At 41.8% G+C, this 26,892-nt stretch overlaps 1 protein-coding gene across 38 annotated transcripts in view; it reads right to left on the reverse strand.

The window, feature by feature from the left end:
- The window catches only part of NRCAM (neuronal cell adhesion molecule), a 314,284-nt gene extending 294,918 nt beyond the window's left edge, over positions 1-19,366 (reverse strand). For 14 of the 38 annotated variants that reach the window (XM_054559664.2, XM_054559661.2, XM_063726129.1 and 11 more), the window contains exon 1: positions 19,170-19,341. The gene's annotated coding sequence lies outside the window, so the exon portion shown is untranslated. Of the gene's footprint in view, positions 1-19,169 lie in introns of all 38 variants that reach the window. The other 24 variants (XM_063726134.1, XM_054559672.2, XM_054559666.2 and 21 more) reach the window with 8 other exon arrangements.
- Positions 19,367-26,892: the final 7,526 nt, after the last annotated feature.

Consider the following 26,892-nt stretch of genomic DNA (forward strand, 5'->3'; position numbering starts at 1 on the left):
CCCAATACCTCGAGATTGCAAGCCCCCCGCAACCCAGCTACCCCCTAACTACCCCTCCAGCCTGTGGGTGTACACGCTTGTAGCAGTCAGTCCTCTGAGACCCATTCAGGTCTTGGATATAGGCTCTGGCTCTAAGACAGGGAATCCCAGGGTCTCTAGTACCTGGATCAAGGTCTAGAAAATTGCTCCCCAAAGTGTGGTTTGGGAGACTGTTATCACCTGAGAGATTATTAGACATGAACCTCATGTCGAAATTTGATCCCCAATATGGGGGATTATTGGCTCCAAATATTCAGGCCTAATGAAGGTTTCTGGGTCACGGGGGCAGATCTCTAGTGAATTGGCTAATGCTCTCCCTTGGGATGAGTTTTCACTGTACTAGTTCCCTCAAGAGCTGGTTGTTAAAAAGAACCTGGTGCCTTCCCCCCACCCTCTTGCTTCCCTTCTCACCATGTGATCTCTCTGCACATGGGAGCTCCTTGTTGCCTCCCACCATGAGTGGAAGCAGTCAAGGCCCTCACCTGAAACTGAGCAGATGCCAGCACCATGCTTCTTGTATAGCCTGCAGAACCGTGAGCCAAATAAATCTCTTTACTTTATAAATTACCCAGCCTCAGGTATTCCTTTGTAGCAACACAAAATGGACTAAAACATCATGTATGTGTCTCAAATGTATTCCTAGGCCCATCCATTCTGACGAATGAGCCTTCATAAACACACACAGTGTTATGAAGAGAACTTCTGGCATAATGGAGTGAGAAGTTGACAAATACTCTCCCTAGATAGCCATCATACAACTGGACAAAACTGTCAAAAAAATCATTTGATTGCCCTACAAATTGACCAAAGGCACTAAAAAATCTGAACAGCATTTATTTATGACAACTACTGAACTCAGGGTCAGAACAGTGAGTCTGTGGCAGTGATTTTGCCTGCATCTGCTTCCATCCCACAACCCCCATCCCTGGCTCTGTCATTAGGTAATTCACTCAACCAGGGCAGGACAGACTGTGAAAAACAGCAGTTTCACTGCACCTGCCAAAGGAGGCTCACTTGATTAAAGCATTCACAGTTAAAGTAAAAGTTTTTACTGGAAAGCAAACAGGAACACCAGCAGTTTAGATAGCCTGAGACTGCTGTCCTGTTTGGAGCAAACGAAAAACCAGTGGATCAATCAGAGATTTATCAGGGAGTTCCAGTAGGTAAACCAAACACAGAGGGCTAGAAAAAGTGCTTCACATATACTGAGTTGACCAGGGCTATACAAATGTGTAGAAGAGACCTCAGGGGCCTAAGCCACCTAACATACCCATGGCCAATGGAATGCGCACACACACACACACACACACACACACACACACACGACACAAGAGAGGACAGCTGAATGTAAGAGCTGGGAGAAGACTTGAAAATGACATAAAGTTTCAATGTACTCTCCAGCCACACACAAAACCATGAGCAGAGAGTGGAAGCCTTATTGGCTGGAGGTATTTGAGTCCAACTTTTGGTCAGTTATTGACTGACTACTGAACTATGCAGACACAGGGGCAAACCTTAAGAAACCAGGCTAATTTTTTTTTTAAGTAAAAAAAGAAACTGAGTGGAGACATCAGCAGTTGCACATTGCAGGGAAGACATGCCACAGATTTACTACAAACAAGTTACTAAACAAACAATAACAACAGCTACAAATTTCTCAGGGTAGAGAGAAGCAGAAACCACAGTTGCCACTACATATCTAAAATGTCAGTAGTCAATAATAACAACAAAAATTATGAGACAAGTAAAGAAAAAGAAAGTGTGACTCACACATGGTAGGAAAAAAAACTATCAACAGAAAATGTCCCTGAGCAGTCCTAAACAGACTTAGCAGACAAAGACTTCTAATCAGCTATTATAAATATGCTCCGAAACTAAAGAAAACCATGTTTAAAAATTAAAGGAAAATATGATGCCAATTTCTCAACTAATAGATAATCTCAAATTTAAAAAAAAAACACAATTGAATGGGAAATTTTGGAGTTGAAAAGATCAATATCTAAAATGAAAATTTCTCTACAGGCACTCAGCAAATTTGAGAGGGCAGAAGAAGAAATTAGTGAACTAGAAAACAGATCAACAGAAATTATCTAATTTGAAAAACACAGAGGAAAAAGTTTTAAGAAAAATAAGCAGTCTCAGAAACAAATCATTGTTAAGAGAACATGAAGAAAATCTAAATAAATAGACATTAAATGTTATGAATTGGAAGATTTGATATTAAGATGGCAATTCTTCCCAAGTTGATCTATTGATTTAATGTACTACCTACCAAAATCTTAACACTTTTTTCCATGAAATTAACAAGTTGACCTTCAAATGTATATGGAAAACTCTTAAGAGAAAACATGTGAGTAAATTTTTGTGAACTTGAGTGGAGATAAATTCTTACATACAACACCAAAAGCACAAGCAACAAAAGAAAAAACAATTACATTGAACTTAACAAAATGAAAAACTTTTTCCCTCAAAGGGCATATCAAGAAAGTAAAAAGACAACCCACAAAACAGGAGAAAAATATTCGCAAGCCATAAATTTGATAAGGAACTTGTATCCAGAAAATATTTTTACAAAACAAACTCAATAATCAGAAGATAAATGACTCCGTTCTAAAAACAGGCAAAACATTTAGACATTTCACCAAAGAAGATATACCAATAGCTATGAGAATATGCTCCACGTTATTAGCCATTAGGGAAGTGCAAGTAAAACTACCATGAAATACCACTCCTCGGTCACTAGAATGGCCATAATAAAAAAGCTGGGAATCTACACACAAAAGCACAGAAGCAGGACTGGGATGGGTGGGAACAAAGAGAGCCTCCATTTGCACTCTTGCTCCAAGTATGATTAGGCCTACTTATGGGCACTTCAGGAAACGTTTGGTTGAAATTATTTTATCTTTGGGCCAAAACACAAAACGGACAGAGTCCAGTTTTTCTTTTCTCTTTCTCTTTCTCCTCCTCCTCCTTCTCTTTCTCTTTCTCTATAGATTCTATAGTATATGATTCCATTAATATGAAATGTCCAGAAAAGGCATATACCTTAATAAAGTTGTAAAATATATTTTACAACAAAATGTTGTCCATAGTACCATAATTCAATTTTTTAATTTGGGTTACATTTTTTTTCATTAAATGAATTAAGCCAAAGACTTAAGGAACTGATCCAACAGAAAAGTTTTCTACATTCATCAACCATATCCTTTATAATTTGTTACACCAATTAATTTACAGTAACCACTTCACACACAAGAGCACAGCAGTCAACTTTTCCACGAGTTGGGTTTTACTACTCTGTCAGCTTTCTTAGTAATGAATGGAGGCTCACTTACATTCAAAGACTTCAGATTTCCAAACAGAGTAGAGTTACCTTTAGACAAGGTAACTCTACTGATTTCTCTGCTAGGGAGTGGCTCCATTTTGAGCTTCCCTCAAACAAAGTATGAGCAACAATGTTTAGTCACACGAAGCCCCCATTTCCCCAGCTGCCCACTTCCTAAAATTTCATTCACCCAAAGGTCAGAAGCTGTGAGTTCTGGAGTTCTTCATGGTGTCCTGGGAATGCCTTTCAAGTCTCTGGCTGCTCACAATATTTTTGTGTGTGCTGAACTGTTTTCTAAAACTAAGTATTTCCTAATTTCAGCCTACTCTGAGAACCTTCAGCTTTTGAAGAGCTTGCTGTATAAAAAACACAACGGGCCTCTGTAATTCTACTTCAGGTGCGATCTGGATATCATGAAGCACTGCAAATTCCCTAAGGGGATGCCCATTAATGTCAACTGGATGCTTATCTTGTAGGTTTGTTGTTCCTAAGCCCAAACTTAACTGTTACCATGGAAATAAAACACAAAAGGAGTTGTCCATTCTGGAAAATAAAAACCTTTAGAATTCTCATTCAAGGAGTTAATGTTAAATATGGGAGAAACTCTTCTGCATAATTTGTTTTTGTGAAAAATAAATTTTTTTCTTGAGAATATGCAAAAGTTATCTTACTATGTAACACTTGGGCCCCCAACATATAAACAAAATTTTAAAACTAATAATGTACATATTTTTAAAAATTAGGGTCATTTGCTTTTCGCAATCCTATTGACTAAAACAGCCACAATATCAGATCGCTCAAAGAACTTTAGAAGCTTTTTTCAATTAGTCAAGGATGTAATTACATCATTTGAATGTGCTGTAGATTAGATTAGACTATCTACACTTTCCTAAATAGCATCTTCAGGACTCAGTTCTCTATACAACATTCCCCTTAGAAGTTTGGGTCATAACTATAACTCTCACCATGCAGAAGCTAGAAGTCCATTTCCTTGTTATTTATCACAGTAGGATGACACAGTAACGTGCCGGAATTACAACTGAGGGATAAGGGTCAAATTCCTTGGGTTAGAATCCTAGATCTGCAACTTAGCAGCTATGTTATTTTAATCAGCTAAACTCCCTAAGCCTCAGTTTCCTCATCTATAAAATGAGTATAATAGCATAAAGCAGAGGCTGGAAAACTTTGACCATGGGCCAAATCTGGCCTGCCACCAATTTTGAAAAGAAAGTTTTACATGGCCATGCCTGTTCATTTACATAGTGTCTATGAGAATTTTTGGAGACATCAAATAGCCTAAAATGCCTAAATATTTGTACTATCTCGCCCTTCATAGAAACAATTTGCTAGCTTTTCATATAACGGGTTTTTGTGAAGATTAAATGCGATCATTCATTAAAGTGTTCCAAATAGGTAAGCAACCAATAAATGGCAGGGATTATTGTTATTTATTAATAGTAATAAGTTATAAAAATCATTGTGATCTCATTTCCTAAAATTGAGAGAGACAACTTTACATATAATACCTCGGGAGCAGGCTGCCCATACAGTAATACCTTGGGATCAGTAGGCTCAGCCCCCTTTTTTTGATGAATTGGTCATGGAGGTGGCTGCGGTGGTGTGATCACAGGATGTGATGTGCAGCTGTCAGTGCAGGGCAGAGAGCCCGGTGGGTCACAGACAGCAGCTGCCACGAGTCATCCATTCCAAGTAATTGATACTCTGCCATTCTGTGATGGAGAATCTTTTGGTCACAGGTGTATAACACATGCATATTCATGATTGGCCCACTCTTAAGTGTGGCCCCACTCTTAACTGTGTAGAAGAGACCAAAGAGGGAGTGGAGAGGGCTGGAATTATGCTTAGACGATGACCAGAGCAGGTGCAGGTAGCCACAACACAGCCTATTTCCATTTTCCAGGCAGTAACTTGTTTCCCAAGATGTATTCTGTTGTCCAGAACAGGAAGTAAGATGGGGTGGTCTAGTACATAAAATTCTAAAATGTGAGTTTGATGTAAGAAAATATAGATTAACCATTCAAAGTAGTAAAATGTATCTAAAGCTGGTGATTTACCACAGAACTGGCATTGCTGGTCCCATGTTAGCACATCTGCAAACAGACTTTGGTCAATCACCAAATATGACAGTGTTATCCATAAATCTTTCAAACTGTCCTTAGAACATTGTTTTTCAAGGCAAATATTTAAAAGATCTAAAAAGCTCATGTTGAAACAGTGATATTCAGATACAAACTATCGCCTGTACTCTCTGCTCCTGTCTAGGGCCTTAAACACGTCAATTTTCACCCCACTTCCTTGTGTGTTAAAAAGAAGGTTCGAGAATATGCATAATAAAAATAGCCATAATTCAAAATTGTTTCCTGCTGGATGTTGGTAGATTCTCATTAGTTGCTCCTGTCAGGATCATAAATAAATTTATGTCTGTAGCACGGAAAGAACATATTCACCAGGAGGAAACCTCAAATTGGCAAATGGTCTATATATTAAAATGAGGTCAGTGAATGACAGAAACTCAGAATTGTAAAGTTCTCAGTGTTCATCCCAAGAATCTTCCTACCAAATAATCTCGTTGCTATTATTTAAAACAATTAGACCTTTTTTTTGTATGTCACAGTTCATTAAATGCCATACACATGACATTAGTAGGTAAGGTCATTTCCCTGGAGGAGCTCATCATCCAAGACAGACAAGGCTGCCGCTGGTGGGAATGAAGAACAGACATTCACACCAAATGGGCAGACATCATAAAGGACCAGCTGAAACGGTTTTAGAGTTCACAGTATATTCAAATTAATATTCAAGTTGAATCAAAGTTTTACAATTCTGTTTCTCCAAACAGACAGTGGTGCTGCCTGATTATAGCTAGCTGCAAAATTCTCCACAATGCCATTTTTACCCTGCCCCACTGAAGGCTGAAGCTGTCTAAGAGCTAGCTCATTCAAGGCTTTGCTTTCCTCAGCTTCAGTAAACATCAGCAACTGTAACGTTTTTCATGTTAAAAGAAACCTTCTGACTACCAAGGCACAGCCTGGGCACCTGTAGAGACTTAAACAAAATATGTGCCCTTAAGTTACCAGGTGATGAAAATTTACACTTGATGGAGGCAGCAAACTTGCAGTTGATTATAATCGAAAAAGGTAACCAACTAATTAAACTACCAACTTCAAACATTTGTCCAGGTAATAAAATTAATATCCTCTTCACCACTCCCAGCATCTCTGTGCCTTAATTCAAGGAATAACTTTCTAAATAGCCAATTACTATATATGTATTCCTTTGGTACACAAAGTATACAGATACAGATAGACAGATAGATAGACAGATAGGTAGATACATAGATACATAAATAGATACAGGTGTAGGTATAGATTCAGATATAGATATAGATGATGAGATAGAGATAGAGAGAGATAGGGATACAGTTGGCCTTCTGTATCCCTGGGTTTTGCATCTGCAGATTCAACCAATCACTGATGGAAAATATCCTTAAATAAATAAGTGAACAAAACTATGCAACAATTTAAAATAATATAAATTTTAAAACAATACAGTGTAAGAACTATTTACATAGCATTTACATTGTAATCTAGAGATGATTTTAAGTATATGGAAGGATGTATGTAGGTTATATGCAAATACTACACCATTTTATATCAGAGACTTTAACAGCCTCTGATTTTGATATCCTGGGGGTTAGGGGGTGGTCTGAGAACCAATCTTCCTTGGATACTGAGGGATGACTCTATAGACATAGCTATATGACACAGAGGTATGGGAAAGCTGTATTCTCTCTCTTTTTTTTTTTTTTTGGTAAGGAATAGGTTTAGAAACAGATGAACTATTATTGTATTCTGTATTAGTTTGCTGGGGCTGCTGTAACAAAGTACCACAAAATGGAGGCTTACACAACAGATGTTTATTGTTTCACAGTTCTGGAGACAGGAAGTCCAAGATCCAGGTGTCCGCAGGGTTGGTCCCTTCCAAGGGCTGTGAGAGTGAATCTGTTCCATGCATCTCTCCTGGCTTCTGGTGGTTTGCTGGCAACCTTTGGCCATTTTTGGCTTGTAGATCTCTGCCTTCATTTCCACAGGCCTTCTTCTACTCTGCCTATCTCCAAATTGCCTCTTTTTATAAGGACACTAATCATATTGGATTGGGGCCTAACCTAATTATCTTACTTTAACTGTAAAGACCGTATCTGCAAATAAGGTCACATTCTCAGGTACTGGGGGTTGGGACTTCAACATATGAATTTTAAGGGACATAATTTAATCCATAACACATTCCCATTTCTAAAACTCTGTGTCGACAGAGTCCAGGTCAATAATGGTTACAATTTTTAATCTCCATCTCTTCACTGAGGTGCAGAGGAACAGAATAAATGCAAAATACCTCAACTGTATATATAAACCTGCTCACAAACCACACTGCATGTATCTCCCTTTATTTCAAACTTCTAAGTACATGCAGTTTGTAAACTAGATGAATTTAATATATTAAAATGGTTTCATGCTTTATTGGTTTATGGGGTTGCTAGTTAGTCATGCCTGACACACAACAAAATTATTGACTGTCCTTTTGAAAAATATGAATGGATTATGGCTTGAAATAAGATACAATTAGATTTATGGACATTGACTGCAACTGAAAAATAAAAAGTTCCTTCTGAGAACTGCCGACACCTTTGCTGACTCTTATTTTATCATATTGACTCAACATGACTTTAACATATATATTATCATTTTTTGGAGAGTAAGATTATAATTTGTGTTTTGAGAACAGTCCTATCCTGCAGCATCAATAAGGGTATCAATCTCCAGGCTGCAGGGCAAGACCACTTCATTTATTCAAAATCGAGTAACCACATATGTTGTTAAGAATATATGATACACACATATGCCTGAAGCAAGTTTTTGGTGCAAAAAATGTCAAGCGCATTCTACCTAATAACATAAATTTATGTCATCTTTCCCTCTGAGCACTTTCATTTTATCATCATTTGTTATAGTCACATACCCCTGTGATGTAGGGTTGGGTGGTGACAAAGATTTTGTGTTTTATCTCTATTTTCTAAATAAAGAAAAGAAGTACTTGAGTAACTTTTCCAAAGCCATGCAGTGTACTGAGGTTTCTTAATCTATGTGGAGTAGCCTAGTTCTCAAATTTTAATTAATCAAAGATGTTACATAACTTTTTATTCTAGGTGTCTCTAATATGGCACCACTACCCTGAATCCACCCTCTATAACCCACTAACTAGTTACGAAAGGCCATACTGTAGTTCAATTCACATCTTAGGGGAGAAAGTTCCATTTTTAAAGCTACAGCATGAGAGCTTCTGATCTGTTTCACATACCAGTCTCTTCACTTTTCATTTCAGTTCTGTGTGCCTCACTTCTGATTTCTTCAAATTCAGAGGGTAGAAAGCAAACTCAGAAAGTGCTTAACTCAGTCAGTGTGCAGCCACCCAGAGACCTCCGGAGGAAAATGACAAGCACCAGCTTCAGACAGTGAAGAGAAAGGAAAGCCACGTGCAAATCCGGAATCATCTACCATTAGCAAAGGTAGAAAATTACAGAGGAACTCTTTTGGGTCACAAGGATGTCATTTAGACCTCCACAGCGCAATTTTAAAAATAGTACCCTTCTGGATTCAATGATTTCACCTGCTTGCTCAAGTACCTAATTTAGAACCAGCAAGCAAATTACAATCTACAGAGTTCAGGCATGAAATTATAAATGTTTGGTTTCTCATGGTCTAGATCTATCTATGTCTTCAAACCAGGGCTGAGAACAAAACCCCCCAATTTTCTCCAACAAAGATCCACCTGACATTCTGACATTTTGCAATATTCATGTATTCCGTCATTCATTCTTGCACTCACTCATTTATCAAATTTGGGGGCTGTCAGATACATACCACCATGCATAATGTGAAGAGCAACTCAGGCTCCTCGCAGAACAGAGCAAGGATGGTTTCCAAAGTTAGGAGACGTGGAGAAAGCTGACTAAGATAAGCAAGGGCCCCAAATGCCTGGATGACTATTTAGTTATCTGCTTTCCTTTATCATGCAGACTCGGCCCTTCAATGTTATTTAGAGCAACTATCAAATATTTTTATACAATCATATGTTCTCTCTGCATTTACAACCTATGTCTTTTTTTTTTTTTTTTTGAGATGGAGTCTCGCTGTGTTGCCCAGGCTGTAGTGCAAGTGCACGATCACAGCTCACTGCAAACTTCACCTCCTGGGTTGAGGTGATTCTCCTGCCTCAGCCTCCTGAGTAGCTGGGATTACAGACGCCCACCACCACACCTGGCTCATTTTTGTATTTTTTTAGTAGAGATGGGGTTTCATCATGTTGGCCAGGCTGGTCTCAAATTCCTGACCTCAAGTGATCCACCCACCTAGGCCTCCCAAAGTGCTGGGATTACAAGCGTGAACCACCACACCCAGACCCACCTGTCTACCTCTTTACTAATTTTTATTGAGCCTTATTTGCTTAGGTTTCATTTGGTAACTATTTGCTCTTTCAACAGAGTATCTACTTAGATATTTCTGAAAAATTTTTCATGAATTGAACTTTGATACATTACAGGAGCTCACTCATCATATAATCCTTATGCAAAGCGAAGAATCCTGTTTGATGTGAACAGTCACCCCATATGGGTTTGCCAAGTTCACATTTTCTTTTCTTTTTTTTTTTTTAAGACAGCTTCTTGCTCTATTGCCCAGGCTGGAGTGCAGTGGCACAATCTCGGCTCACTGAAACCTCTGCCTCCTGGGTTCCAGTGATTCTCCTGCCTCAGCCTCCCGAGTAGCTGGGATTACAGGCACACATCACCATGCCCAGCTAATTTTTGTTCTTGTATTTTTAGTAGAGAGGGGGTTTTACCATGCTGGCCAGGGCGCTCTTGAACTCCTGATCTCATGATCTGCCTACTTTGTCCTCCCAAAGTGCTGGAACTACAGGTGTGAGCCACTGTGCCCGGCCAAGTTCACATTTTCATATGCTAACTTTCTCAAGCTGGGGCCACCTGTATATAAAGGAACAAAACAGATGGAAAATAGAGCAGATTTGGCTAGGAATTTAAGCATGTTACACTGAAATAACTTTAGCTTTCAATTCTAGTAAATTCTTCTCAATACATTTCTTTTAAATGTAAATGTCTTATCATATTTCATTTTTGTAAGGTGACTTATGAGTTATTTCTATTTTATGATGTCAAGTTACTGCAATGACCCAAAGTACTACAGTAAAATATCCCTAAAATATTTCGTATTGAGTGCCATGAAGTGGAGACTATTCTCCATTAGCCAGGCAATAGCCATAAAAACTTTTCTTTTCCCTTTCTCTTTCAAATTTTAAGCTATTACCTTTACAGCATTTTGTTCTTCACTTTCTCTTCACTGAAAATTTCTCTGGCTCCATCTGCCATAGGACACTTCTCAGGGATGTCATAATTCTCCCTATTCATCTGAGCCTTCTCTCCATCTGAATCCTTCACATTCCTTCACCTCCACTCTTCATTCCCAGTTCCAGCAAATGAGTCTGATCATGAACTCATTTCCTCTCTGCTGTTTAATGAACCCCCTCATAGTTTTAGGACAGCAGTGAACCCTTGACATCTATTTACCTTCCACTATAATTTCGCATCACAGTAACTGTTACTAGAAACATATACATAACCATGGAGTTTTTTAAACCCCAGCACATCTATTAAAATGCAATTTACCTTAAAATTCATGAAACACACAAGGTATATATCATGATTCATGTAAGACACAACATGTCGTGTAAGTTAATATAATCATTCTGAAGTAAATTAGATGTTGTTTACATTAGAGTATTTATTATGTCGGAATTTCCATGTTACTAACTGTTCAAATATTGCCATGTCAATGTTATTTCCCTAAAAGTAGAAATATTCATTTGAATGCACTAAATACACATTTACAAAAATGGCTTTTAGCCATCATGCTACTAACATCAGAAGAAAAGACTATGTCAACTCATTTAAGTAGTCAAAGATGCCAAAGCAAAATTTGGTGATGTTTCAACTTCCAATTTTTCAGTGGTTTTACAGAATACCAGGAAGAATTTCAAATTACCCAAAATTGCTTTTTATTTCACTTATTATAATACATTCTAGTACCCTCTACCTCCTAGTAGCTGCTTTTATTATTCTAGTGATGCACACACTAGAAAACGTTTCCTACTGAAATGTTCTGAATCAGATGCTGCCTACCAAAATGAATGGAAAACCATGTGCCATATGAAAAACTTCAAGAGCAAATGTTAGAGTAATGGACTCCCACTGGGAGCAGAAAGCCAAAATCACACTTCATAAATACACTTATCTGGGAAGAAAAAACACTGGTTAGACAATATTTAGGACAGATGTATCTTGTCACACATCAAAACAATCTGTGGACAACACCAAAACACTGCGATGCAATTTTACAAGGGAAGCTGGTTGGGCATTTCTGTATTTATTCAACTAGATAATAGAGGGGAAAGCCGCAGAACAGTCAGAAGAATATTTGCAATGCAATTAGGGGGAACAAGTGCATCTGAGTGAGCGCCAGACACAGGGGCCTCCCCTTAATTCACACAGCCCAATGTCTTAATGCAGCGTACAGCAGCAAACTGAACTTCTTACAGTTTTAAAACTTTTGTCAGCTAACTAGATGTTTACCAAGTGCCTCACTTGGGCACTCAACATTTCGGGTGTGCCATCCAGCTCTATGTAGGTTGTTCCAACACCATCTGTCACTTAAGCTTCCACAGATTCACAAATTTCAATTCGAACTAATCTACTCGGCACTCAAACTGAAGCTATAATTCAAATTTCAACATGAAGCTTGAATTCCTTTTCAGTGTTCTTCAACTTTGACCCAGCTCCCCCCTCCCTTCACTGAAAAGGGCCAAGACAACAGCCCAGCAAGTGGGGCAGGCAAAACAGGCCTCCTTTGTTCACTTTTGTCCTTTCAGCTCTCTATTGAGGTAAGGGACTGAAAAGGCACACCAGGTTTTGGAAGGCAGCAGCGGACTCGCTCACAAGCCATCCTTCCTCAAAGAACTAAAAAACTCCAGGACAAAACTCTCTGGACAGGCCACTCTTACCTTAAGGCATAATTAATGGGAGATTAGTACTTCCCCTTTCCCTTGAGATAGAATCTGTCAGTGGTGTTGAATATGAGTCTGTAAATGTTCATCAAAAATGCATGCCATAAATCATGCCATTCAAATGCCAAGGACATCAAAAAGTGGCATGAAATTAGCTTTAAAGTTGAAATTTGGAGAAAAGATCACTACATGCTGAATACTCTACTGAATTTTTTGAATGCTCTCAGCCCACTTGAGAAAGATAAATCAAATTCATTGCATATTACCCAGTGGAAGACCTCCTACAGGATTCCCTCAGATTGCCCTAGAAATAGATTTTTTTTTCTGGTTACAGTGGGTTATGAACCAACACACTATGCACATAATAAAATTTAAACATATATATATATATTCAACATATATATATTCAAAATATAGTTCCCAGCCCTTCCTACCATTATTTAATAAGAATAATTTCAAAAGGATCATTTTTGCCTGACGGTACCTGTCATTTTCATTCTCATGTGAGTTAAACAATGTTTTAGTCCAGGGCAATATGGAAGACATTCGGAGAGCACATAATACAAGTAAGATTCGTCATTCCTGTGTTTGAACTGAATATGCCATTAGAACAGTATGTGCAGTACAGGAGCATTAGTGTTTGTAATTTGTTCCCTTTACCACTGGCTTTTTTTAAAAATCTTCACTAGCTTCTTAGTCACTTGAGGGAAACCCTCCATCAGACTCTTAAAAATTACCTTTTTCTAATTTGAAATTCCAATCTTGTAGGCCAGTAAAATAGGTCAATTAAGTTGACACCACATCTTTTTTATTAGCTCAGCTAAGCAATTATAATTGGGTGATGAAGGTTTATGCTGTCATCTTTGAAGATTCAATGGTAGGGAGAAATGCCCAATGTGGAACTATAATTTACAACGCCAATACATCCCTAAACATTCAGCATAAGAATATTTCTTTCTATTTTCAGATATGAGGCAAATTTGCTCTTGTTCTAGATTAAAATAATAATGCCATTTTTTGGCAGTAAAAAAAGCATATTTATTTAACTTATCCTCATAGCAAAATCATTTAGCACAAGTGTATTACAGACATAGGTACTCTAATTCAACATTTTAGAAAAATAACATGAATGTATGCCACCAATGCTGGCTTATCCTGGACTTGGACTACAACACATATGCTCCACAACATCAATTTCTTGCTTTGCACAAAGTATGTAATCAATTAATACTTGTTGAAAAACATATACTTCCATATTAATAAATGTTAAACCAATAAATTAGAAATGCTGTGAATGACTTGTTCAGAATATATAGATATTAATTTACAGCTTTAAAAGATAACAGTGGCTGGGCATGGTGACTCACGCTTGTAATCTCAGCACTTTGGGAGGCCAAGGTGGATGGATCACCTGAGGTCAGGAGTTCAAGACCAGCCTGGCCAACCTGGTGAAACCCTGTCTCTACTAAAAATACAAAAATTAGCTGGGCATGGTGGCGGGTGCCTGTAATCCCAGGTAATCAGGAGGCTGAGGCAGGAGGACAATCACTTGAACCAGGGAGGCAGAGGTTGCAGTGAGCCAAGACTGCACCATTGCACTCCAGACCAAGTGACAGGGCGCAACTCCGTCTCCAAAAAAAAAAAGAAAGAAAGAAAGAAAAAAAGTAACAGTGATTGCACTTCACACCTATTAGGATGGCTATTATCAAGAAAACAGAAAATAACAAGTGTTGGAGAAAATGTGGACAAATTGGAACCCTTGTGCATTGTTGGTAGAAATGTAAAATGGTACAGCTACTATGGAAAAGAGTATAACGATGTCTCAAAAAAAAAATAGACCTACCGTATGATCTAGCAATCTCTTTTCTGGGTATATACCCCAAAGAATTGAAAGCAGTGACTCAGATATTTGTACATCCATGTTCATGGCAGCATCATTTGCAATAGCCAAAAGGTGAAAGTAACCCAAGTATATATGACATATGAATGGATAAACAAAATGTGGCATATACATACAATGAAATATTATTCAGCATTACAAAGGAAGGAAATTCTGACACATGGATCAACCTTGAAGGCACTATGGTAAGCGAAATAAACCAGTTACAGAAAGATAAATAAATACTGTATGATTCCACTCATATGACATACTTAGGATCATCAAATTCATAGACTGGAAGTAGGATGTTTGCTGCCAGGGGCTGGGGGCTGAGGGGTTATGAACTATTGTTTAATGTGTACAGAGTTACAATTTGGGAAGGCAAAAAATGTTCTGGAGAGGTATAGTGGTGATGGCTGCACACAGTGTGAATGGACTTAATGCCACTGAAGTACACACTTAGAAATAGTTTAATGGCATATCTTATGTCATATATATTTTACAATAAAAAACTTAGCAAAAACATATTTTAAATAAACATATTGCATTTGCTGCCCCATTTAAAGACAACCTGATAATGAAGAATTTACAGTTGCTGAAGCTGAAGGCTGAGCCATTCCCCTATTTCCTTCCTCAGGTAGCCTTCAATTTTAAGAGAAAAAATAAAAATTTGTCAATTCATTTTGGTACATCTTCCTATTCTTAGAAACTTCAGTCAAACTCACAGAAGCAGAGAGTAGAATGGTGATTGCTAGTGGGTAGGGGAATTGGGGAGATGAGATGTTCTCACCACACATACACAAATTAACTGGGTGAGGTGATAGATGTGTTTATTAGTTTGATTGTGGTAATCATTTCACAATGTATACATATATCAAAATATCATGTTGTACATATTAAATGTATACAACTTTTACTTGTCAATTATATCTCATTAATGCTGTAGGGGGGGAAGAAACTTCAGCCTTTGATCCCAATAGAGGCTGTTTTAAACAGAAGGAGCTTTTCATTTGCCAAGGCAGTAAAATGTTTAAATAAAATGTCACTGGATTTTTGCCCTTAGCATTCGGTTCTCTCCTCTGTCCTCACCTGCCAGGAAGGTTCCTGGAAGGGATGCTTCAGGCAAGGAAGCATAAAATTTTAAGGGAAAAGAATATCTAAATGTATTTAGTAATTTTCAAATCACTTCTTCACCAATCATCGCAACAGCTGAAGACTGACCTAAGGCAGTCTTTTGATTCAAATGCACAAAACTTCCTAAAGAATATGTTAGAAGCTCTACATTCCAGTTAAATTTGCTATGGGTTACCGAGCTTCTCAGATGGTAGGTACTCTTTGAAAATGAGGATGAGATTCCAATAGTTGCTGATCTATGGTGAGAATATAAGGAAAAAGCCTCAGTGCCTCAGTGGTTACCCTCTGGGGTGAGTAATGACTGGGAGGGGCCACAAGAGGGCTTTCTCAGATGTGCATTACACTGTTCCTTGATCTGAGTGCTAGTTGAGTCAATGTGTTCAGTTTCTGCAAGTTCATCGGCTATGCATCTGTGATATGTGAAAAAAATCTCTGTGTGATGAAGTATGTAGCTAGATGATAAAATCAGAATTAATCTTCCCAAGGACAGATATTCTGTTTGGCTCACCACTGTATCCCCACTGCCTGGAACACAGTAAATATTTATTAAGGAATGAAGGAATGAATGAATGAAATCTTTTTACCGGAAAAGCTTCCTGTGGAGTTCCATTCAATAGCTCCTATGTACATACACAATATAATATCTGTATAGTCTATTTATATTCAATCTGTTACACAGGGAAAATTACACCTGCATGAAAGCATTATTTGAAATGATTCTTGAAATTTTCTACAGCCCAGGTGTATACATTCTCAGGACCCCCTCACACTTCTGAAGCACTTACACCTAGCGATTATTGCCATCATTGTTGTATTGGCCTCATAGGAAGTACTATTTCCAAAGATGCTTTGCTTTCTATTCACTGTCACTGCAGCATTAACAAAAATGATGTGGTGTAAGGGCAATGGCCTTCAGTCCAAAGACCTCATCACGACCCTGCATTACAAGGCTGAGCCCTACTGCAGTTGTTTTGAAACTCGAAGGATTAGTTAGATACACTGTTGCCTGAGTCCTCTAATAGCTCTAAAATTCCTGGATTATGTAAAATGTTTAGCAACTTTCCTGTAATAAAGTAAAAAGAAGGTTGAAACAAAACTATGAGTCAGTAGGATTATGAATGCAAAATAAATCAATTTTTCCAATTGATCAGTTAATTATAATTCTAAAAGCTATTCCAGAAATAGCTGATTCCACTTTGGTTCAGATTTTCCTTTTCTACTAGTTAACATGGAGCATCTTCATAAATGCCCCCACCTGTTTCTATATATTTAGGAAATAGAATGATTTCCTAAGATTGGATACTAGGGTCCTATTCAAACTCAACATCCAACTTGAGGAGTAACTCATTTGCAGTCAAAACCGTGTACAAAGGACATTCAGGGCTGGGGATCTTTTCTTTAAAGAAAAAAAGTTTTATGAAACTTTATGATGTGCCAGGAACATCTATGTAATCACAGAGACCCTGGTTACTAAGAACAGTTCAGTGACCGTAATGGGTTGGATTGTGGGTTAACAGCCACATACTTAAAAGCTAACAGGAATAAAAGAATATGTAAAGGAGTTACATGGGAATAAAAGGCTATTCCACAATACAATTCTCTGAACTACAATATTGCCTGCTACTGTGAGTTCTGCAGAGCTCAGAATTAAATGGGCTTGTAATGTATCTCCCTGGTTTTGAACACTCAGTGCTTTAGGTTTCCCCCAAACTGATAAGCCTCCAAAAGACCACATTCTCAGTCTTGGGTTGTAAAGCACAAGGACAAAAACAATCCCACTCCCCTACTTCCCAGCTGTGTGGCCTTGGGAAAGTTACTTGGCTTCTCTAAGCCTTCATTTCCTAATTTTTAAAATGGGGTTGCTGTGAGAATTAAATGAGATGATACATGTAACATGCGCAGCGCCCAGCACATCTAAAGCTCTCAAAACAGGTTGGCTATCATTACCATTAAAGCAGAAAGTATCAGTTGCCTAACTCCATTTCAGTACTTCAGCAAGTACTGCCATTATTACAATATTTTAACAGCAGGGCATGGTTAGCACAATGCAGTCCCATAAAGTAGCCTAGCCTCCGAGGTTTGTATTCAGAGGTTACTGTGTTCCTTTCCAGGACCACCCCAGGGGGAGCTCCTGGTGCACAACCAATGCCTCCTGCCTCATTACACTTGGCTCCATCTCCTCCTGCAAAAGCCTGGGGCGAGGAAGAGCCCAGTCTCTTAGACCCGCACTTCTGAGCGTTAACCATCTGCGACGCGGAAAGGAAAAGAAAGCTTCCTTCTCAGGACAGTTCTGCGCCGGTGGTAGCCAAGGGCTGGAGCCCCTGGTGCGAAGAAAAGGGAAGGAGAGAGGGAGGCGGGGTGCGAAAGAAACGCCACTGCTCGGCGCCCTCCCTCGGTGCCCGCGGCGCAGGGGCCACCCTCCAGCGTATGGGGGACGAAGATGTGGCCGCGGGCGCGGGCGGGAGGGGAGGCGATCCGGGGAAGGAAGCGGCCTGTTCGCCAGCCCCGGGGCCCGGGGAGCCCTCCGGCAGCGCTTGCTGCCCTGAGGACACCGCTTTGGGAGAAATGACGACTCCCTCGCTCACCCTACTGCGACACCCCGTCCCCCTCCGCACTCTAGCAGATGCGGGCCGGGAGTAGCTGAGCTGGCCAACCGCCGGGGACCAGGATGCGGCGGCGCCCACCCGCGCGGCGTGGAGGGGGCCGGGGGCGGCGCTCGGCGCAGATGGCGCTCGCTGCGAGATGGATGCTCCAGGGCGGGTAATCACTCCTGGCTCAACACAGCATCCCGGGCGGAGCGGATGCCAGATCCCACCGCTAAGAGCCTGGGCAGGGAAGGCAATCTTTCCAGGCAGCCCCCAGCCCGGCGCGCCGGCCCCGACAAGTCCCAGCCCTCCGAGGCAGGGCGGGGCGCGGGGACTCCAGGGACCCGCACCTGTAAGGCCGACAAAGCCCCCGCAAGCGCCCCACCCCTCTGTCCTCCGTGTCTCTCTCGTTCCGCCTCGATTCCCCGAGCCCTTTCCAGGCAGCGAGAGTGGAGAAGCGCAGTCGGCCTCGCCCCCTGAACTCGGCTGTCGGCACAGGTGTAGGCACTTCCGAACAAAGCCCACGCCCAGACGTGTCCGCAGGGACCCGAACAGGCACACGCCCGCGCGCTCCCGGCCCGGCCCCCGCGCTCCTCGCCCCGTCGGCACTGTGGCGTGACGCCCCGCGCCTCCGTGCCCAAGCCCGGGAAGCCGCCGTGCCGGGCCCGCAAGCTCTCCATGCCCAACTGCCCACGAGCAAGAGCTCTGCGCAGGGCTTCCCGGAAAGCGTGGGGTGCGGGCGCGGAGCAGAAGTTGGCCACAGACCGGAGCGGGTGGTGGGTGCCGGCGCTGCTGGATTTCAGCTGTGCCTTCACCCAAGCGCAGGTCCCCCTGCTCCCTCTCGGCGCCCGCGGCAGTGTCGGGGGCCTGCAAGGTAGAAGGGAGTTGGAGATCTGCTTTGCCCCTCCTGCAGCGCTGCCAGCCGGGTGAGCGCTCGGCTGAACCCCGCGCCGGTGTCCCAGTGACAACACAGCAGCCTCGCGCGTCCTCCTCCGCTCCAGCCGTCACCCCCGAGCAGGACCCAGTGTCACTGCCAGACGCGCAGGGAGCTACTTACGTTCTTGCGCCGCGCCCACCGCTCAGCTCTGGCGCGACTGCCCAGGACCCTGGACCGCCGGTGTCCTCCGTTCTCGAAGAAGCTATCCCCTCTGGCTGCTCCAGCCGGGCGGCCCCTGCGCCGTCCCCCGCGCCCGCGCGTCTGAGGCTCGGACTGCGGCGCGCGTCCGCCAGCGACCCTGGCGAAGCGAGGCTGGCCCCGCGCCGGCGCGCGCCCCCGCCGCTCCCGCCCTCTCCGCTCCCCCTCCCGGCGCCGTGCTCTTGCCCCTCCCGGCTCTCCTCAGCGTCCTCCAGTCCCCCTCCCCCGCACTCCTCCTGGGCGTCCTCCGCCTCTTCCCCTCCTGGCCAACCCCCTCTTGCCCTGCTGCTGCGACGGCAGCGAATGGGCTCCAGCCGCCGGCGCCTCGAGGGACTGGGTGGCCCCTCACCTGAGCGGCCGCCCCACCGCCAACCTCCGTCAGCCTGCGAGCGCGTGTGGCGGCGGGGGTGGGGGTGCGGGGACGGAGGGCGGGAGTGTTCCGGGGCTAGGGTGGCTGGGATTTAGCTACAAAAGATGTTCCAGAAAATGGGTAGTTTTTGAATGCCACTCTCATGGGTTTAGCTTTCTGTGGGAGGTCTGTGGTCTTCTAGTTTTTTCTTTTTTAAAAAGCACTTTCTTCGAAATTCATCAGTTGGGATGGTTGAGATTGGGTGAGTGGTTTTTTGGGGTTTTGTTTTGTTTTTGCAACCGTTCTTTCCAAACACTCCCCGCCCCCCACCCCCAACCCCCCGCCAGAAAAAAGAGCCTTTAGCATAAGGCGGATGCTATCTGTCCGCGGTAGAAATTGGGTCTTCTGGTCACAAGGAATAGGGTTCGGATTTGTTTATTTACAAATGTGGGAGTATTATGGAGATTTTTTTTTTGGCAATGTAAATCGAGAATTAAGATTTTCCAACTGTGTAGTATTTGAGTAAACACACTGCTTGCTGCATAGTTCAGGCTCCGAAGCCCACGTCTCCACTCTATCCTGGATGGTGTTCAGGATCCTTAGCCTGACCCTTTGGTCCTCCGTAATCTACTCCGGTCTGCACACTAAATTACTTGTCTGCTGGGTATCACCCGACTTGACCACTTACAGCAGGCTCCAGCTCTTAGTGAGCTCAGCGGAGCCTTGATTCCTTCAGTTCTCTAATTCAGGAAAAACATTTTCTGAGCTCCTCAGCACCCCACCCCACCTCGCCACCTCCTCCACCCCCAGCCTCCAAGGTACTGGGGCAAGATTCAGGAATGAAAAAGAAACAGGTTCATCCTTCAAGGTCTTGACAACCCCGGTGGTCTGTTCTAACTTCAATTTGAACTTGCCCCGTCAGCTCACAGCATCTGCATGCAAGTGAGCAGCCTTCTTTTCCTTCTCCTTCTACTGCCATCCTTTCCTCCTTCTCCTGCCATCCTTTCCTCCTCCTCCAGCCAAATGTGCTCTGGCCTCACAGAGCTTCCCTCGGTTCCTGAACCAGCATGATATCTGGCTGCTGGGTCATTCCACAAGTTGTTTCCTCAGTCCCATCAGTGGTTCTTCTGACTCTAGTCCTTACCCAACTGCCATTCAGGTGGTACCTTGCACCTCTCAACTAATTGTCCAAATTTTCCTCTAAAATACCCCCCCACCGGCAAAAAAAAAAAAAAGATTCCATGATCCCCCAACTTGAAAGTCTGGGCTGGTGGGCTGGTAGGCAATAGAGATATTGCCTACAAAGTAAATTCCACATCTCCTGCTGTGCCTCTTTACAATCTGCCCCTAACTTATCTTTCCATTTTCCATAACTCTAAGCCTCTGCATGTGAGATTCCTCCTAGCTAGAATATTCGTCCATCTCTTTTTCATGTGGCAAACTCTGTTCATCCTTCAGAGCCTTACTTGGTTGTTACCTCCTCTACATGTAAGGACTGTTATAATAGTGCTGCTCACCTTTTAATGATCTGTTTGCATGTCTGACTCCACAAAATTTCACTTCTTTGAGGACAATTCATCTTATTTATTTTTGTGTAACCACATTTCTCATTAATACAAATGAAGCCACAGATAACCATAATCAACTCTCACTGCCCCATCATTTTCCCCTGTGTAAAGGACTTGAGGCCCCTCCGTTCCTTCCCCACTGCAGTAATTGCTGAGAATCCTGGAGTTGTCTTGCCTGTCCTTCCCATGTCCTTCCACTTCGTACTCTGGTTTTCCAAGATTGCCCCTCACCCCGGCCACTGTGAAACATTGATTTCTGGTCCACATTATTTTCCAGTGAATCCCACAGGGCAAACCTGTCAAATGGGAAAATGACACCCTACTCTCTTCAGTTCTTGCCCTGGTTCTGTGTAGTAATTTATCCCCTGGGCACTGAAGCAACATTGCTTGTGTCTTCCTGTGTTACAATCTCATAAAGACCCTCCTTAAACAGCTCCTTGAACTTCTGCTTAGAATTGTTCTTTCTCTTCAGGCTCCAGTCCTGGTCCATGAAGCCAGGATAAGGCAGACGATATTTGGTCCTGGTGAAGTCCAGGTTAGTCCTGATGCCCAGGAGACTACTTAGGCTATTGGGGGTTGCTGAAAGAATAAGGACATGAATAGAATCTCTTTTTTTTTTTTCATGCAAGTGATGATTTCTCTAGTTATAGTTTCCCTTACCTTTACAGGTAGAATAACAATACTTAATACATAAGGTTATTGTAAGAAAGCACTGGACAGTATCTAGGACATAATAGGTGCTCAGCAAATTCTAGTTTAAACAGTAATTATTTGATAAGATGTCTGTAATGTAAATACATGCTTGAATAAAAAGTACAAAGCCAGAAGAGAAAAAGCTCTGGAGAAGATAGGAACCACAGTGATAGTACAAAACAAAAATTAAAATTAAGTAATTTGGGGCCAGGTACGGCGGCTCATGCCTGTAATCTCAGCACTTTGGGAGGCTGAGGTGGGTGGATCACCTGAGGTCAGAGTTCGAAACCAGCCTGGCCAACATAGTGAAACCCTGTCTCTACTAAAAACACAAAAGTTAGCCACACATGGTGGTGTGTGCCTGTAATCCCAGCTACTGGGGAGGCTGAGACGGGAGAATCACTTGAACCCAGGAGGCAGAGGTTGCAGTGAACCGAGATCACACCACTACACTTCAGCCTGGGCAGCAGAGTGAGACTCGGTCTCAAAAAACAAAAAGTAATTTCGATACTACATAATAATTGTAATAATATAAAATTATTGTATAGTTCTGATTTCCAGCTTATTACTTCAACTGCACTGCAGCTCTACATTGCTGGGGATTCATCTCCTGAGGGAATGAGCAACAGGAAGAACAAACTGAGGCTTCAAGAGGAGCTGAAATGAAGAAAGTATGGGAGGTGGGGACAGAAAAATGTTCTACGATTAGAAAGATGGCAGTGTGGGCAAATAGACTTTCTAATGCAGTCTGTTTGATCTGCTTGGTGATGCATGAGGCAGTCTGATTTGGCTGCACTTTGCTGGTGATACCCACAACTCGCCTCCTTACCTTAACTGCTGATATCCCTTTCCCATCCCTAAGCCATATCCTCTCCCTATTACCAAGCCTCACTCCATCTTCAAACCCAGCTGAGGACTGGGAATAAGGTCTGTGTCCTCATCATGTGATAATAGAATTATTATTATTATTTTCATTTATTAACTCATTTATTCTGACAAAAATTCCATTCAGTAGGCACTATTATCATCCCCCTTTTAGAAAATAAGGCAAAAAAAAAGTTAAGTAACTTGCAGAGGTCACACAGCTTATCTGCAGAGATGGGATTCAAGCCCCGCATTATGACTCCAAAGTTAAGTCTTAACCAATCATTGTGCCATGCTGCCTATCAATGACAACACACCAAAAGTTCCATTGTTTTGATAGACACATCAGAATGTCACTGTGTTAAAACAGCTACATCAGAAAGTCATGGAGCCCCCCAGTGGTACCTGCAGTGAATATGTTTTAGCCTTTCTCTTTTCCTCTACTTCTGCAGTCCTGTCTCTTTTTCTCAGAGTTCTCCCTCCCCTCTTTTCCTCTTCCACTTTTTTTTTTTTTTAATGCCTTGCCTTATTTTCCATCTCAATTTTCTTAATCCACATCCATGCTGCAGGCCTCCAAGGGGAGGCAGTACCATTGGTCCTGTCCTAAAACCCAATGTTAAATTCAGCAAAACCTAACATGGACCCAGCAATGCTAGTAATGAGCTTGTTGCCTTGCTATAAAATGAAAGAATTGGACTAAGTGAGCACAGAAATTCTTTTTCAGCTATGTCATTTTTTGATTCTGGTGGTAACCAAGAGCATTTTTTTTTTTTTTTGGCTCCTCTAGTAAAACTCAGATAAAACCTGGCTGAATTCTGGTAAGAATGACTGAAGCACTAAAAAAAAAAAAAAAGTTCCTATCATAGTATAACAGGTTTTTTGCTAGAAGAATGGCTTATACCAGTGTCATCATTATCTTAATATAATAGGTTAGGCTGGGCAACGTGCATTAGATTTCTGACAGGCATGTGAGAAATGTGAGGTATTTTTGTTTGTTTGTTTGTTTGTTTTTTGAGACAGCGTCCCACTCTGTCCCCCATGCTTAAGTGCAGTGGCGTGATCTCAGCTCACTGCAACCTCCGCCTTCTGGGTTTAAGTGATCCTCCTGTCTCAGCTTCCCAAGTAGCTGCAAATGTAGTAATTTTTAAAGCCCTTCTATTTGAAAGGGTATTATAACCCAATATTGTCCAAAAGGATAGTTGTTATAATGGGAGGCTTTCTAAACTGGTTCCCAGTTACATTCTCCTCCTGGCATTCTTCCTTATGTGAAATCTCCTCCCCTTGAGACTAGACCTACTGACTCCATTCTAACTATCAGAATATGGCAAATGTAGTGGGATGTCACTTCTTCTATTGGATTACAAATCACTCTGGTTTCTGTCTTGCTGTCTTGCTCTTTTGCTTGCTTGCCTGCTGCCATGTTGTAAGCTGCCATATGGAAAGGAGAGGTTCTCATGACAAGGAACTGAGGAGATCCTGTGGCCAACAGCCTGTGAGGAACTGAGGTTCTCAGTCCATCAGCCCAAAAGCATCTGAATCTTGCCACAGCTATATGAATGAACTCTAAAGCAGATATGGTGCTGGATAAAGTAGCAATTGTAGGACAGATGAGACATCAGTATGACTTGACCAAAGTTAACCTCAGCAGCTCTTAGCTCCATACCCCAGGGTCACACTGAGCTCCTAGAGCCAGGCCTGGGTTCACCGTTCACTGTACTCTACCAAGAGCTGGTCCTTTTTCCTCTTGGAAAAGGTCTCGCTGGCCCATGCCTCTTGCAGACTCACAGTGGGTGATTTATTGCTCACTATGGATTAGGATATGTGCCTATGTATTTGTAATATATAAATAATAGGATGTACAGTTTCATATGTCACCTGATCAGTAAGCAATGGAAAGTTTCCACAGATGCAAAACACCAATTGCTCTCCCATGCTTCTCCTCACCATCTGCCACACCGCCGCAGAATTCTATTTGCCACTGTGGTGCCATTTGGGCACGTGTCAGAACCCAGAAATTTGAAACCCATTCCTTGCCTGATGCTTAGCAACACAGCATCCCTCCACCTATTGAAAATATGTAATGCTCAAGCAGTTGGAGGAAAATGTGACCTTAGTGGCTGCTATATGTGGATTTCTTCTCTGGGAGCTTATGAGTCACTAAGACCTTCTGCTTGGCTCAACCCACCCCCATGCTTGGGGAACCAAGTTGGAAAGAGGAGGAACATTTTCAGCGATAATAACCATGTTCCTGTAGCCAATTTCTCCATCTGTTCCTACAGTTTCTGTCTACAAGAATGTACAAAGGTTCTGCTGCATAGATTTAAGACTAGCCAAGGTCAGTGTGCAATCAGCCATTGCAGATGAGGTCATCAAGGACAGGGAATTGCAGCTCTGGAAAACAGATGCTGAGAAACACTCTGATATGTGCCCTTCATTTCTGGCTTAAGGGAGAAACAGACAACAGGTACAATGAAGACGAATTCACTGTGGAGGAAAGAAAGGAAGCGGCTTCAGAAATAATACTCTTGAGTATAAATGAATGGTTTACTCAAAAGCTTTCTTATTTGGCTGTTTTGTTGCATTTTAAAACAGAAAAGTGATGTTAGATTAGTGCACACTGACATTGTACTGTTTATGTTTTATTTTAAGCATCAATTTAAATTTTACTGTAAGCTTTTCAATATATTTTTGAAATTGTGGTAAAATACACATAACAAAAAATCTTTCATCTTGGCCGGGCCCGGTGGCTCACGCCTGTAATACCAGCACTTTGGGAGGCTGAGGAGGGTGGATCACGAAGTCAGGTGTTTGAGACCAGCCTGACCAACATGGTGAAACCCCATCTCTACTAAAAATACAAAAATTAGCCAGGCATGGGGGTGTGTGCCCATAATCCCAGCTACTCAGGAGGCTGAGGCAGGAGAATCGCTTGAACCCGGGAGGCAGAGGTTGCAGTGAGCTGAGATCGCGCCACTGCACTCCAGCCTGGGCGACGGAACGAGACTCTGTCTCAAAAAAAAAAAAAAAATCTTCCATCTAAACCATTTGTAAGTGTACAGTTTAGTAGTGTTGAGTATATTCACATTGTTATGCAACCATCACTACCTTTTATCTCTAGGATTCTTTTTATCTTGTGAAATTGAAACTCTATACCCACTAAACAACAAACTCCACATTCCCCTTTTCCTTCAGGCTCTAGTAACTACCAATCTACTTTCTTTCTCTATGGATTTGACTACTCTAAGTCCCTCATGTAAGTGGAATCATACCGTATTTGTCTTTTTGTGACTAGTTTATTTCACTTAGCATGATGTCCTCAAGGTTCATCCATGTTGTAGCATGTGTCAGAATTTCCTTTCTATTTAATAATATTCTATTGTACATATCTATCACACTTTGTTTATCCATTCATCTGTTGATGGACACTTAATTGCTTTCACCTTTTGGCTCTCATGAATAATGCTGCTATGAACATGGGGTTATGAATATCTTTCTGAGATCCTGCTTTCAATTTTTGGGGATATATACTCAAGGTGAGATTGCTAGATCATATGGTTATTCTAATTTTTTTTAGAAAACTATTGTTTTTCATAGTGGCTGCACCATTTTACATTGCACACCAACTCTGCACAAGGGTTCCAAATTCTCCACATCCTTGCCAACACTTAATATTTTGTTTTGTTTTTGGAGAGTAGCCATCCTAATAGATGCAAGGTATTAAAATATTTTTAAATGTCAAAAATTCACAAGATACAAGCAAATTCAGTATTTTAGAAACCCTGCTCTACCTTGGACCCTGTGCTTTAAGAAAGCCCTGTTATGACTCTCCGAGAGGTTACGCTACCATCTCCTCCTTCTAGAACATATCTGGGTACCTAGGATCCAAGAATTCTGTTGGGACTTGCAAAAGCCCCTTCCCCACATAACAGATAGTGGGCTGCTCTGCTGGTATACACAACAGAAAGCCTCATAGACAGCTGACGCAAGGGTGTGGGGGTGGTTTGCAGGATGTTGATATAACCTGCTTGTGGGTTGGAAAGTTCACCCAAGCTTACTTGAAGCCTTTGAAGGCTCAGGACTAAGTCGGGTGGGCCATGGGCTGGCTGTTTCCATGTCACCACATTCTACCACAGAATTCTAAAGAGTCTAATAATTCTAAATTCGAACCTGG

The sequence above is a fragment of the Pongo abelii genome, chromosome 6 (assembly GCF_028885655.2).
Source record: "Pongo abelii isolate AG06213 chromosome 6, NHGRI_mPonAbe1-v2.0_pri, whole genome shotgun sequence".
In the NCBI taxonomy this organism is placed as follows: domain Eukaryota; kingdom Metazoa; phylum Chordata; class Mammalia; order Primates; family Hominidae; genus Pongo; species Pongo abelii.